Source organism: Rhagoletis pomonella, unplaced genomic scaffold (genome assembly GCF_013731165.1).
Source record: "Rhagoletis pomonella isolate Grant_MI unplaced genomic scaffold, Rhpom_1.0 Rhpom_scaffold_00001, whole genome shotgun sequence".
Taxonomy (NCBI): Eukaryota; Metazoa; Arthropoda; class Insecta; order Diptera; family Tephritidae; genus Rhagoletis; species Rhagoletis pomonella.
In genome coordinates, this window is record NW_023458555.1 from 48,768,599 (window position 1) to 48,783,679 (window position 15,081).

Sequence of the window (15,081 nt, forward strand, 5' to 3'; positions counted from 1 at the left end):
GTGGAGAATTTGTCCTCCTGGAATGTTAAAAAATTCTGGTCACCTTATGCAATTGTTGTTGCAGCAAACTCGGAGAGAGCGAGTTTGGCGACTCTCACAGCAAACTAATTTTGTTTGGTCAAACTGCAGCAAATTCGGTGTTGTCATATACAAAAATTTTAAATTTTGTGCGTTATGTACATCTGAAATTCTCATTTCGTGTTGGCAATAGCCATGAAAACCATAATGAACGTGCAACCCTGTGCCAAACTCGACATAACCACCTCCGAGCAAATAAGCAGCCGCCATTTAATTTGGCAAACAAAAGTTTGTCTGCATAACACCGACCTAACATCGCTACCAACGCTAATAACATTCGACACAAAAAGAGGTCTGCGTCTGTACAATATGGGAACTACGTTTTTGTTTCACTTGTGAACATTAAAAGCTCTTTTGTGAATTTGTAGCAGCTCTGCGGACAATTCAATTCATTTAAACAAGTGCCATCGCCATCAGCTTGATGACTGAGTGTCTGAGTGGACTAACTGCGTCTGCAAACGCTGTGCCATTATTCTACATTTCATCAATGAATTATGTCGTGAATAGAATGAGAACGAAAACAAAACCGAGATGTAGAATTATTTAGTAGCCAGTATGTTTGGAAATACATTGTTGGCAACGCACGCGCCACGCATTGCAGTCGAGTTGTGCTAACAAACAGCCATCAAGAACACCAATGACAGCAAAAAAAACGTGCAACAATGAAGCCTCATAGTAACCAGAGAGTAGGCAGTCAATGGGTACTCCAACACAGTGGGCTGCTGACGCCACACCATCGCAGCTAGTTGGCACTGCATTATTATTACCACTGCCACTACTGGCTGTTCCTCTGTTATTGTTTTTGTTGCAGTAATATTGTTGATAGTTTTGTTATTTTATGTATGTATGTTTGTATGTATGTGCAATAGGGTGGTACAAAATAAGTAAAGTCGAAATTTTATTGCTCTCACCCACCCCCTTGGACTGTTCTATACCGAAAAGTATTATACCCCTGTTTTTTTTTTTAATTCAAAAAATACTTAGAGGTCGCTCAAATAGCTCAAAGTTTTCCATGTATTTTACATGGGGGGAAAGACAATTTTTCGTAGAAATGGTAGATAATTCTTGAAAACCAATATTTTTCGACCGGATCTCTTCAGTATATTATCAATAATAATACCCAATGGTTTATTTAACCATTTTTAATATAAAAAAAATTTTTAAAGGTCCCCTAAAAATCTCAATTAGAAAAATGGTGAAATAAACAATTGGGTATTGTTATTGATAATCTACTGAAAAGATCCGATCGAAAAATATTGGTTTTCAAGAATTCTCTACCATTTCTATGAAAAATTGTTGTTTTGTTGGTTTGAAAGTCTCCTGTAGAGAAACAGAGTTGTCCGATCGAAAACATAAAATACATGGAAAACTTTCAGCGCTTTGAGCGACCTCTAAATACTTTTTTAATTTCGAAATAAAAAAACAGGTGTCTATTTTTGCGATTTAGAACAATCCTAGGGGGTGAGAGCATTAAAATTACGGCTTTACATTTTCCACATGCGTTTTTGGACAACCCTAATGCACATAGCTTCTGCTGGCAGTATTTTGCATCACAACACAATTCACCCCATTCCCATTGGGGTCTCTTCTCATCTGATCGCATGCCACTTGCCAACACACAGCGCGTCCGCATGTCCGCTGTTGTCTTTTTGTTGCTCATCCGGCCGTGCATCTGGTTGCTTACATATATGTACATATGTATATTCGTACGGCGATCTGCAGACATGATATTATACATGGACATTTGTACATATGTATGTAGTCTGTCCGTTGCGCTGTGGGTTTTCTGTTCCAATTTCGCTAGCATGTGCATGTTGCTGATTAGTATGTTAAATTCATGCGCATAACACTAAAATTTGTACTTGATTCTAATTTCCCTTGTTTTTCATTTTATTAAAATTACGTTATTGTTGTTGTTATTGTTTAATTTTGTATAGCCATTGCTGTCAGTTATTGTGAAGAGGAAAGTTTTTGTCGTAAATAAGTGGGTTTTTGGGTACTTACATACATATGTATAGATATGTGCAGATAAATATGTATATGTATGTATATGTAGTATGTACGTTTAGTGGGTGTCTCAATATGACCTGCTGGTTTAATGTTTAAGTGACAACTTCTTGGCACAAGTAACTGCGTTTCCGTGGCACATGCGGCCCTATGTCAAAACTCAAAAGAGTCGCCAGTGATCTGAGTGACTTATGGGATTTTTTAGATTTAGAAACAACGGTTTAGAACTGAGGTAATTTCAGCATGCATCCCATGGAGTCCTAAATGTCAATGGTCGACACGCAACAACGTTCATTTGAACCGGATATTCGCTCGGCGGCCGCTGTGGTGTAGTGGCAAGCAGTGCGCGCTTCCACTCCGCAGCGCCTGGGTTCAAAACCTGGTCAAAGCAACATCGGAAAAAAAAATTTTGAAAAAATGTAGAAAAAAGATTTTTTCTTAACAGCGGTCGCCCCTCGGCAGGCAATGGTAAACCTTCGAGTGTATTTCTGCCATGAAAAACAGCTTCTCATTAAAATACAATCGCCGTTCGGAGTCGGCGTTCCTCCTGCTCTTTGTGTGACAACATCAAGGCGACCGCCACAAATCGAAGGAGAAGCTCGGCCAAACACTAGCATATGTGTTAGCTCCAATCTATTATTATTATTATTCGCTCGGATATTCGTATATACGGATAAAATTCGGGTATTCGGTTACTATCCGTCAATTTTGCTATCCGGTTTATTTTTATTCGGATATTCGGATTATTTAATGAGATATTCACCAGTCGTCGAACATACTTTGTATGAAGGAAAATGACTGACAACGTCAGCAAAAAGAATCCAAAAATCAACCGTAAATCCTAGCTACTTCAAACTTGCACTTGCTATACTAGAATTGAATGGGCTGCAAGGTTGTTTTTAGTTTATTTGTTATATTTAATTGTTTAGCGTTAAAACCCTTTTTTCATTAAAAATACTTATTTTTGCGCACGCTAACTGAAAAATTAAGAAAGAGGACTGAAATTTTGCCACAATTAGTTTTTTTGTGACCGACAAGAAATCTGCGCATGGGACCGAAAAAAAAACATTTCTTTTATTTGACTACATATCGTCGCCTGGGTAAAAGATTGTCGTAAGCGCAATTTCGAAGATTTTTAGTTATAGATGCAGTTATATATTTTGAAATAAGGTCTTTCGATTGGTGTTCTGTGTTTTTAGATATCTCATTTAGTTTCCGAGATATTGACTAAACATTTTTCGATAATTTAAATAAATTATGTAATACGCAATTTTGTGGCGGCGGCCATCTTGGATTTACAATGCAATTACTAGATTTGACCCAAAACAAACAAACAAGGCAAGCTAAATAAAACCTATGTATGTATGTACATATGTATTAAAAAACCGATTAAAAATCTCGCAGCGCTAGTAATTCAGATAAATTTTTTGCGAGTATAATTTAATGTTTCCAAACAACTGATTTCAAATGCAAAAATAAATTAAAATTAAATTTTCTTATGTTCATGAAAGGTTTGAACTCTTGGGCATAGCCAAAGATACCACTGTTCTTACTACATAGTTTCTAATAAAATTTTCTACATAATTGTGGAATGTTTTTAATTTTCAATAAAGTTTTTGGAACAAAACAATAACAGGGTTTTTTATACATATCGATGGTCCTGTGCAATGACGACACAATTCAAAATTTAAAAAATAAAAACTGTTACTTCTGTTAAGTGGCTCATGTCTCTAATCCTTATCGGATCAATGTCTAAGCTTTAGTACTTAATTTAGCAATCCTTACTGCTTACTTAAGCAAGGGTTGGAAATGAATTAGACACGGATTAGAGACAAGAGCCTCTTAATTTTTTAAATTTTGAATTGTGTCGTTATTGCAGAGGACCATCGATATGTAGGGTTGATTATACATACATATGTAGCTAAAAGTGGCAGGTGCTTTTGTCAAAAAACTGTACTCTTCAAACTATTTACTGCATTAAGTAATTTCCTTAACATATCAAAATGTTTCACACTTTCTCCATTGTTTGAAGACTTTTATTATTTATTTATTACACTCAAATCGATTAAAAACCTATCTCATTTAGCTTTAATAGCCTTCAGCACGTTTGCATGCTATTGTTTATTCGTCATATTATTGCTTTTCTAAGCAATCTTAAATTCTTATTAAAAAAAAAACGCTCCAATTCATTCGTTTTTCCTTTCTACTTAATTGTTCGCACTTGGTTGGGTGCATTTTTTGGCCCCTAATTCATACGACTTTTTATCATGATCATGATGTTTAGAAGTTGTTCACAATGTCTAATCAATTTTCTTTTAATGGCTAACTTACAGCTGTTTTTCACTTTTGCCTGTGCCTATGCGTGAAGTTAATCGTTTATTGCTTGAAAGCTTTTATTGAAAACGAATAAAAAACACGATTTTGTTAATCTATTGATTTGGTCTGGTAGGAATGTATGTATGTATGTACATTAATCGATTTCTCTTTCATGGACTCTTTAAAATTTTAACATTTCGCTTCATTCACACCTCCGTACTTTGTTTTTTTTTTTGTTTGTTAATACTACTAGTATAACAAACTGTTTAGAACATATGTACATATGCATGGATCAGTTTTAAATCTATTTATAAGTACAAGTACGGAGTCCCATCTGGCTAACAAAATAGCAAATGTAAACAGATATGAACATCTGTGGTCATAAGCAATAACCGCCTAGGTCGACTTAAGAAAGAATTGAGTTATGAATGCTATCATTTCTGCAACTACTATTTATTACATGTGTATGTGAAATCCCCATCCCGCCAGCTGGGCTATTTAAAAAGTTATAGGCGAACATATTTTGGTTTCCCCATAAGGTTAATATTACAATCCAAATGTTTAAAACGCGTTTTCTCGAATTCAGGTTTTTAGACTTAGGCGGTTATTGCTTATGACCACAGACATATATCAGTGGTTTTTCTTCATACGTAAGGACCATAAAGAGATATTGTGCCAGTTAATGTAATAAGAGCAATCCACTCGAAATATTCGACACTTCCTTATTTAAAATTAATACCTTTTATATTTTTATAAGGCAGCCGAAATTGGGAAAATAATAATAGATTGTCGAACATAAACGATGATTTTTTTTATATATGGAGAAAATGAGCAACGCCCGCAACAAAAAAAAAATTGCCAAGAGTCAACGGCAAGTCCCAGCTAATTCGCACGTGTACTTTATTATACGAAAATTTAATGGTCTACAAAAGTTCATACTCAAAATCTTTCTAGAAAATTTAAAGTTTGCTTACTAAAATTTACCAAAGTTTGAAAGTTGAGTTTATACGGATTTGTTAAAGAATAAACTATGTTTTTATAAAAGAATTATAATTGAATAACATTAAAATTAATTGTCAATATGTAGGGGATCCATAAATGTGATACGCACTATATAGACTCAAATGTCTTTAACAAAATTTATTGTTTTATTTGAACAAAAAAAAATAAAATAAAAAATACCACATCGAAAGTCATAAAGCCATTACATACATAGATACCGCATAGCAGTAATTATTAAAACACGTCATAATTGATCAAAGGCTACAGTTTTATTAGTATACTTTAATCTTCCCTAATATCTGTTTCAACACCATTAACTGCTTCTAAGAAGAAAGGGATTAACGGAAGCCATTTTAACGTAAACAACATTTCAAGAAAATGGTTTAACGGTTACTACGATTGTAGTAGGTTTACTACGGTTTTAGAGAAAATTTTAAATTTACTACGCTACTCCGCTTGACCTACGATCTGCTACGTGTTTAATTCCAAAATAATAAAGTAATAATATTAGACTAGTTTGTATTTTTATTTAGCACATACTATATCTAAACATAAATATACCTCTTAAAGGTATTCTTTCTGAGAATGGCATAACTTTCGTAATTCTCGACGATTAGAATAGTTGAAACGCCATTTTAAAAATAGTTTTATCCAATCTTTCGCTAAAATATGCAACTCTTGCTTGAAATATTAAATGATAACTCTGTCATTAAAAATCCATTTGGTTCCTTACTTTAGCTAAAGAGAGATTGTAGAGTCTAAGGTTTATAGGGTAAAGTTCCAGGAAAACAATTGCAGGATAGCGTAACACATTTTTCGGCCATTTTGCATACTTAACTAAAACAAAATGTCTCTTTGGATTATGACGTTCTCCAGTAAACGAGCGACCTATAAAAAATCTACTACGGAGTAGCAAATTTCTTAAGAACTGCGTACTACTTTAAGGAGATTTAACACAAGAAAATCTCTTAGCCATTTCTTGTCCGTCATTTTATGTGGAGTTTTTGCTTTCTTGAGAGCTGCATACTGGCCTTAAGTGTCGACTGTCACGAAGACCTTCACCCCCATAGATCGTCACTATGGGTAACGCAACAAATGCAAACAAGTATATTATGCTCAAATAAGTACATACATAACAACAAAACGAATAAACCTACATACATACGTACATATATACTTATGTGCCCAGTAGTGAAAGTGTACCAAATGATTTTATTAAAATTTAATTCAACTATTTTAAACATCAGATGATGAAACTGCACTTATCTGCTGCTTGAAAGCTTGCGTCAACTCGAAGACAGCTATCAGGGTTGAAAAAAAATACAGCTAGCGAGCCAAATATATATAAACGCCACAATAAAAACTGCTCGGCTCAAGCAAAAGGTAAATAATGTGGATGGACAATATAGGGGAATGTTCCGTTTGTTCTAGTTGGTATTTCAAATTCTTTTTCTTCTCAAATAACGCTCAAACCCTAGACTAGCTATTCTGGCCGGTTTCAAGAATTCGCATCAGACTTGTTTGCTTCTACGGGCAAGAAATTGGTCCCCATTAGTCTCACTATTTTCTATTAGTACCAGCTAATACCGGATCGAATAAATGCCGCGCTGGGGCATTGGTCACTTTACTCTTGAAAATTCCAAGATGCGTATCTTTTTGAGATTGCATTGTCCATGTTCTGCGCTGGACAATAAAGATTTGATTTTTGAATTAAAAAAAAACGTATTCTTCAAAAACGTAGATATTGGTTTAACTGTATTAAACTTAAATAAAAAATCAATTCATTAGAAAATTAAATAACAGCTTAAATTTTACGTAACTTAACAAGCTCAGTCTTTATAAAATGGAAGATTGTTATCACAATATTTTTTAATGAGATAAATTTCATTATTATTCGTAAATTAATTTGCTAGTTTTTTATACAGTTGATTCGATACCTCGAATTTAGAATAACCTGAAGCACGTTTTAGAGACTTTTTTTTTTTAATAACACAGAGTGCTGGAATTTCTAATTTAACGCTTATTTAGAGAAAAAATTCCTTCAACATTTGTTGTGGCTAGTGGAATGCAAAGAAAGAAACGCTGCACCTCCATTGCCTCTTTTTAATTCATTCGTTCAAATATGAGATTTCGAAAAAGTATGTAAGTTTATCTAAAAAATTTTAATTTATAACATGTCCCCACCAAAATGTTAACCATCTCAAATTGAACTTAACCACATCACTAACTATTGCTGTCCACACTGCGGTTTAAGGTTTATAAAGCAGTACAAATGTAGCGAACAGTGTTCGGATCTTAAAACTCGATTCAGGACTAAAAATCTGAGCAAAAACAAATTTTCTGTACTAGAATGAATTTTTTATTTTCGTTTCTGACATTAATTGTTTGATTTAAATATTTTCTATTCAAGGAAAAATAGGAACCCGAGGCAATGTAAGGATAGTATGTTACATATTTAGGTAATATTTAGCATTTTCTATAAAGTACAACGTTTCTAACACTTAATTTTTGAAAGAGCAATATGATCTTAACCTTTTCTACTTTATATAAATTTTATTCTACATATATTTTTTAACAACTCAAGTATAGTTCTGCATCGGCCAATTTCTACAGCCATACATCAAAAAATAACGAAGTTACATTGCTATGAAAGAGTTACTTTTTAACAGTGAGATTTGGCTTACTTTCAATTTTTTTACTGAAACCGGTGGTTAACACTTAAAAAACGGCCCCAAGAGGATGAACAATTAAAAAAACGGCCCAAGAGGGGCATAACATGAATGAAAAAAAACGGAATAGATTTGAAGTCAAGCGGAGTAGAGGAGTAGATTTCAAATTTTTCCAAAAACAGAGTAAATGTAATCTGATTTTAGTAAAGTCCAATTACTAGTAAGGAACGCATTTTTTACCTTTTTACGCTAATGACCCACAGATGGCGAGGAAAACACAGGGTTGTATCAGACTTTCAACGTGGTTTCGCGTTAGTTAGCTTTTAACCATCTCAGTGAAATGGTTAAGTGCTATCATTTTTATATAAATGAAGTGGATTATCGGGATAACCAACTCAACAGCCATAACTACGTGGTTAGCTCCGGTGGGGACATGGTATTACATACAGTTAAATCTGTGAATATGGCAACACAGCTCTCAACGTTAATTGTTTGATAACAAGAGATGCCCTCGGCCTCCCCTCGTTCACCTCTAGTACCCATTCGCTTCCCATTTCATCCAGCTGCAAAACTGACCAGCAGCTGAATTCTCTTGTATAAGATGGTACCTGAACGATTCAGTTCTGTAATTCGAGCTTTCAATTTTCAATCAAGTTGATTATTTTTTTTTTTAAGTGAAAGCTAATAAAATTTGCAAGAGACCAGTTAAGCCTGATTTTCGAATTGTTGTTTGTTTGTATTAAATTTTTTAGTGCAAAGTGCAGAAAAAGTAGCAATTTGAAGAAAATCGGTTCTTCTGTTTCAGTGGTATCTTGCAAATTTTATTAGCTTTAATTTAAAAAATAATAATTAATCAAACTTGGTGAATTGTGAACACAAAATGCCAATTTTGAACCGCTAAGAACAAAGTATCTCTATTCTTACGGATTAGACTGAGTACACTTGAATTCTAGTTATTAGTGCCACGGAGGCTTTATTGTTTTTCATCCGAGCTATCGCTATTTTTACTTCGTCGTTATCTTTTCCACAATCAGCAAATTTCAGAGGTGTTCTCTTCCTAATTTAAGCGTTCTAGGTCACCTAATTTTTTTTATAGAATATCTTCTACCGAAAAGAAAAGGTTTGCTTTCCACCTCAGCTCACAATTGCACTCATACACATCACATTCATAGCGCTCAACAGCAGCGAGTCACTCCTCATCGTGTCAACTGTTTTTTCTTGGGGTAGGCGGAAATTTCATGAACGAACTAAACGGCATTCTTATCTCGTGTTGTTGAAGAATGTTCTCCGAAACCAAGATTGATGGTCGAGAAGCGAATTTGTCGGCTTTCATTTGTGACAGCAGTTTATAAATTTCCAGTCCAAGTGGACGTTTGGATCTCGCATATCACAAACAAAAAAAACACTATAAGCATACCTTCTATCGATACTAACGTTGTTGACTTTATGGTTTTGGATCAAGGGATAACCAAGTAGAATGGTGTGTCTGCCTGGTGCTACAGACTACCATTGTTCGTTCCTCGGCGATGTCAGATTTCACTGCAATCATAGGTCCCAATCTAGCGAAAACTATTAAATAATTGGATCCGGTAAATCACACGGAAAATAATCGTATATCACATTTTTTACTTGATATACTTACTAGGAATGAACATTTTAATATCGGGACGATGCTTTCGGATTCTTGGTGGAGGCAGGGATGTTTGTGAAGTTGTAATTTGGATACATCCCCTTCTGTTTTACTCTTCTAAGCAATTCACCTCCGACCTACAGTAAATTAAGCAACTATATCTGATTACTTGTGAAACCAATTTTCCTTTCTCGGGATTTTCAAATCTATCCAATGAAATGGAAAACGTTCCCCGAATGCAAAGTTCTCTACCACTAGAATGCACCTGAAAGCACTGCTTGGTAGATATTTGCTACTGGGTATCTATGGTTACACCACACAGCTACTGTTCGAGCAACCTCTATCACATAAAGCACCGCAAACTGTTCAAATTGCTAAATATAGCAATTTAATAATGCAAATTACACCGAACGCCAACAAGGCAAAGGGCCTTAGCACTGATTAGCAAGTAAGTAACAAAATTCACCGTGAAACTAAACAGAGCACGCAGTTAGATAGTTGGTTAGTAAATTTTGTTCGAAATTACTGTGGGAATAGCATAAATTCGTACAAGGTACTGTACTATACATGTAATAACCAAACCTAAACGTCTTACAAATATATAAAAAAAAATGATAAATCGACCGGCATTTACTTGTCTTTTTATGAGTACAAATACAAAAAAAAATATATTATTATTCGTTAACGGAAAAAATCATGCGCAGTACTTACTTAGTAGCTCTCAGAGTGCCGCACTTGTTTGTACTTACATAGCAGGGTTGTTGCGAATATTCGCATTGGCAACCGCGGAGCTTCCGCATTAATTTTAACATTCGCATTCGCAATAATCAATGCGGAGCTTTTGCGAATGCGAATATGGTGCAAGTGCACTGATGAAACGTATATCTGGCAAACAAGAATGATAGAATACAAGATTGCGCCGATTGCAGCAGAATTCGTGAGAGTAATTTTGGCGTGACGTCACCCTAGAGTTGACAACTGAGAGCGGCAAATAAAACTGCTGTCTAGTGATGTGCTGAATTGTCGGTACCCAATACTTAAAATGGTTTCGGTACCCAATACTTCCTTATCGGTACTCGATACTGATTCTTTACATTAAACCTTCGCCATTATATGCATTTCAAGTTACTTCACTTGTTGACGTAAAAATATTTCACATCATACGTTAACAAAATCGATACCGATTCGAAAATTGTCGCTAACTGGTTACAGAATCTGCCAACAAAAATGATATCGTCCGATTCAGCTGGAACAAAAACGCTTCAAAAAGGTAAGAGTTTCTCTGTTTTATGGCCTCGAACCGACATATATACATCTTTCATTTGAATCAGTACTAAAAACTCTATTGGCTCCTACATTCGGGTTTTGGTAGGCGAGTCTCCCCTGAACCGTTTTTCCATATTTTTGGCCTATGTTTCAGTACCGAGTATCGAGAGTATTGGATACTTAAAAGTATTGACTCAGCACATCACTACTGCTGTCATCTCGACTGTGATGTCAGCAAAACAGCTGATTCTGTCATGGCAAACAAAGTAAAAATTTTAGCTAATATCTTTGGCCTGTGGGGATTCTACGTTAAAACTGTTCCCCTAAATCGCCTCTCTTTTGTAATTTAAAGTCAAAGCGTAAGATCCTTAAATAGGTATTTCCAGCGGAAATGTCCAACGTCTAGCTATAACAATAATTTGCGCGGTAAATGAATTCTTTCATTAGGTAAGAATTATGTAACTATCGAACATTAAACAACTGGATGCATCGCTAGTATTTTTCTACATAAGTGTAATCTTTCTTTTTTCATACAACGGCTTATTAATATTACTTAGCAGAAAAACACTGTGTTTACTACGCAAATACTCCTCTGTGTGCTCGAAAACAACAACATTTATTTTAATTTTTTGATAATTGTCACAATTTGCACATAGCGAAATAAAAGTAAAATGGAATGGGAAAAAGTTGACAGCCAAGTTCACAAATCAATTAAGAATCATTTCAAGGCGAACTTAACATCTATTGAGGAGTGGGACTTGGAACGCAATATATCGTTAGTATAGTATGAAAAGGGCGTAACTCACCTCGTCGCTGAAATACAAAAATCCGTAACTAACTAAAAGTCCAAAATTCACTGTTTGATAAATTATGATGCATTTCCTCGAATCATAAGTCCCCACATCGTTTTATGCAATGACAAGATTTTAGTTAGTTGTTATCCATATTATATTAACGATATGTTGAAAATTTGCGTACATTTGCCTCAAAATATCAAAGCACATTGAGCACATGGAATGAAATAAAATTATAGTTTAAAAAACCGAAACCTCGCTAATAATTTCCATTCGTACTGTCATCAGGTATGTAACTTGAGAATAGAAATCGCTGCATCTTTTAGGCGCATCATTATTACATAGTTACATCCCGAGCTAATAAAAGGGAGGTAAGTAATAAAAACAAAACGGATTTGATATGATACTGACAGCGGTGAGTAAGTAATTGTGACTGCCTGCAATTAGGAAAAGTCGATCTCAGCTAATAAAAAAAAAACTAATTAGAAGCTATTCAATACAGGTGAACCATTTCAAGAAGTCACCCGGGAACTAAGCAGATCGGAGACCTTATCCGTGATTCCAACAATTCAAATTATTATAAAAAAACGAGTTTCCTTTTTAACAAAATAACAAGATTTTAAACTAATTCGGCTGGCAGCCACGGCTTTCAAACAGAATTTTCTTCGAAATTTTGATTCCTAAAAAATCACATTTTTTTTGCCATATCCACCTATTTACAACCTCGCTATAAGCACACATATTTCAAACCAGTCCCAGAAAGACTAAAAATGAATTACAAAAACTAAAATCGAAAATCGCTGATGATGTTACAGGTTCTCCAAATTCTAAAACAACCAAAAGAATGAGAATGAAGAATTATGTGGAAAATAACGGTGTTTAAACAACGATCTTTTCATGATGCTAGATTGTGAAGATGAAAGGCAGGAGGATACATCCGACATTTGCAGCGCCGATGGAATTCTCAGAAAGGAGTTATTGGAGAGAATTTACAATTTTGTCAAGTTTCAATTTTTTTAAGTTATTCGGCTTGGGCAAGTAGTTATTTAGTGACGCAGGTTTGATTTACGACACTTTAAGAAACCGGCTTTAACCCAATTCCAATTTTTAAATTCAAGTACTAAATTAAAAAAAAAAAAAACATTTAAAATGACTACCTTTTCCATTTTTTATTTACCTAAATCACCTAATTTGCCCACCTAAATTATTTCTTAAAAATACTTGACATCCGCATTCGCCGTCGCATTCGCGGATGTTAGCTTTTAAACATCCGAATCCGCATTCGCATCCGCGGATGTCTAAAATTCCACATTCGCAACATCCCTATTACATAGTACTTAAGTACATATCGTCGATGTTTTTGCAAAACCGCCCATCTTACGGCACCAAATTTTACAGGAGAGCGAAAAAACGGTTTTCCTTTGAAGGCATTGCCTTGAGGGGCGGTATTTTCTCTAGCTATTATTTTACAAATCTGTTGTTTAATATAATTGTCCATCATGACAATGCCAGGTCACACACATCTTTGATGATTCGGAACTATTTGAGTGAACTTGGTTGGGAAGTTTCAAAGCATCCACCTTATTGCACCGTCTGATTTCCATTTATTTCGACATCTGCAAAACTCTCTTGATGATAAAAAAATTTACCGACCGAAATTCTTTCAAAAACTTTCCCAAAAATCCGCGGAATTTTTTAATATCACCTGATACTTTATTTCCTTAATTTTTCTCTGATTATTTTTATGTACATATGTATGTTGTAGTGCAGGGCTGTATCGATACCAAAAGTACTCAGAACTCGATTCTCAAAAGAATCGACAGCACCCGATTTTTAAAAGTATCGATACTGAGTACTCCAAAGAGCTCAAATGGCCGGCACTGTATTTGCTTGATACCAATCTCATTTTTATTTCATTCCCTTGTGTATGTATGTAATTAGTGTTTCTTATCAATTTATTATATATGTGTTTGCAATAATTTTGCTTTACCAATTTTCTTTTCTTCTAAATACTTCTGATAAGAGTCTTCGATCTCAACAAATCCGAATCAAATAGCATTAAGACAGCCCAGTGGAGAATTGGCATATCAACGTATGTATGTATGTACATATAAACTTATGCGAAAAATCAATTCTATGCACATGCTGCCTCCCAGCATTGACAGTTAACTAGGCACTTGCACTCACATCCGAAGAATACTTATTCACCTTTATTTTTAATTAAGCGTTAATTTAGTTATAAATCCGCATATGCTTGCTTTAATCGTAAGTCCCAAGTGTTTGTACTCGCTTTCGTTAAAGAAATGTTCAAGAGAACTTGTTTTTCCCACTGAAGTTTGTTAAATCGATACTTGCGTCTTTGGGGCGAAATCAAGCAACAACAAAACTGTTGCTGCTGCTGCATAAAATACATATATAAATATACTTATATACAAATGTGTGTACCTCAATATTCACACGCATTCACGCATAACACACAAATATATGTACTTAATATGGATGTTTCGAATGTCATATTTTTCACATTCGCGAATGCAAATGCAAATGTGCGAATGCGAATATTAGGAATAACATTTAAAAAGCTATAATCAGCTTAAGTCATCGTTTGTAAATAATTAGAAAATTGAACGAGTGCTTAACCTATACAGTGTTTTAATCTATTTAGCAGTCAAAATTCAAAAAGGGCATATTAGGGGTATTCTCTGAGTCTTGCAAAGCCCTTGCATGGTGCACAGATTGCACGGTAAAAACCGGTTTTCCTATGGGACAGCTTTGCAAACCGTGCAATCCGTGCACCGTGCAAGGGCTTTGCAAGACTCAGAGAATACCCCTATTATATTTCAAAAAAGTAATTTTGCTGCCTTTTCTAGGGTTGCCAGCATTTTCTAAGATATTTTTAGGACGTGTTCAAAAATATTAGAAAAAATATAGTACACTTCAAATATATATAATATTTTATTTGTTTTTGTTATTTTATGGCCTTATAACAATTATATTCAACAATTTTTTCTAAACTTAATACGAATGTTTTGCGAATGCGAATGTAAACATGAGCATAAAAAAAAGTAATGAGTAGTAGAGAATGACGTATATTCTCTACCAGTAGAGAAATAATCGGCAGAGAAGAGTTACAGGAACGACCTACAGATCTGTCAATTTGTCGTAGTTTAGTTAGCCGGTTATTGCCCGCACCCTGCTTAGACAATTTCAGAGCCATTTCAATAATATTAGAGTGGACTCTCTGCTCATGTACACATTCGCATTCGCAAAACATTCGTATTATTTGATGGGAATTCGAATGTCGAATGCGAATGTGTAA

At 34.7% G+C, this 15,081-nt stretch overlaps 1 protein-coding gene across 2 annotated transcripts in view; it reads left to right on the forward strand.

The window, feature by feature from the left end:
- Nucleotides 1–15,081, forward strand: part of LOC118745677 (dihydropyrimidinase-like) — an 84,268-nt gene that overhangs the window by 18,274 nt on the left and 50,913 nt on the right. The window lies entirely within an intron of this gene.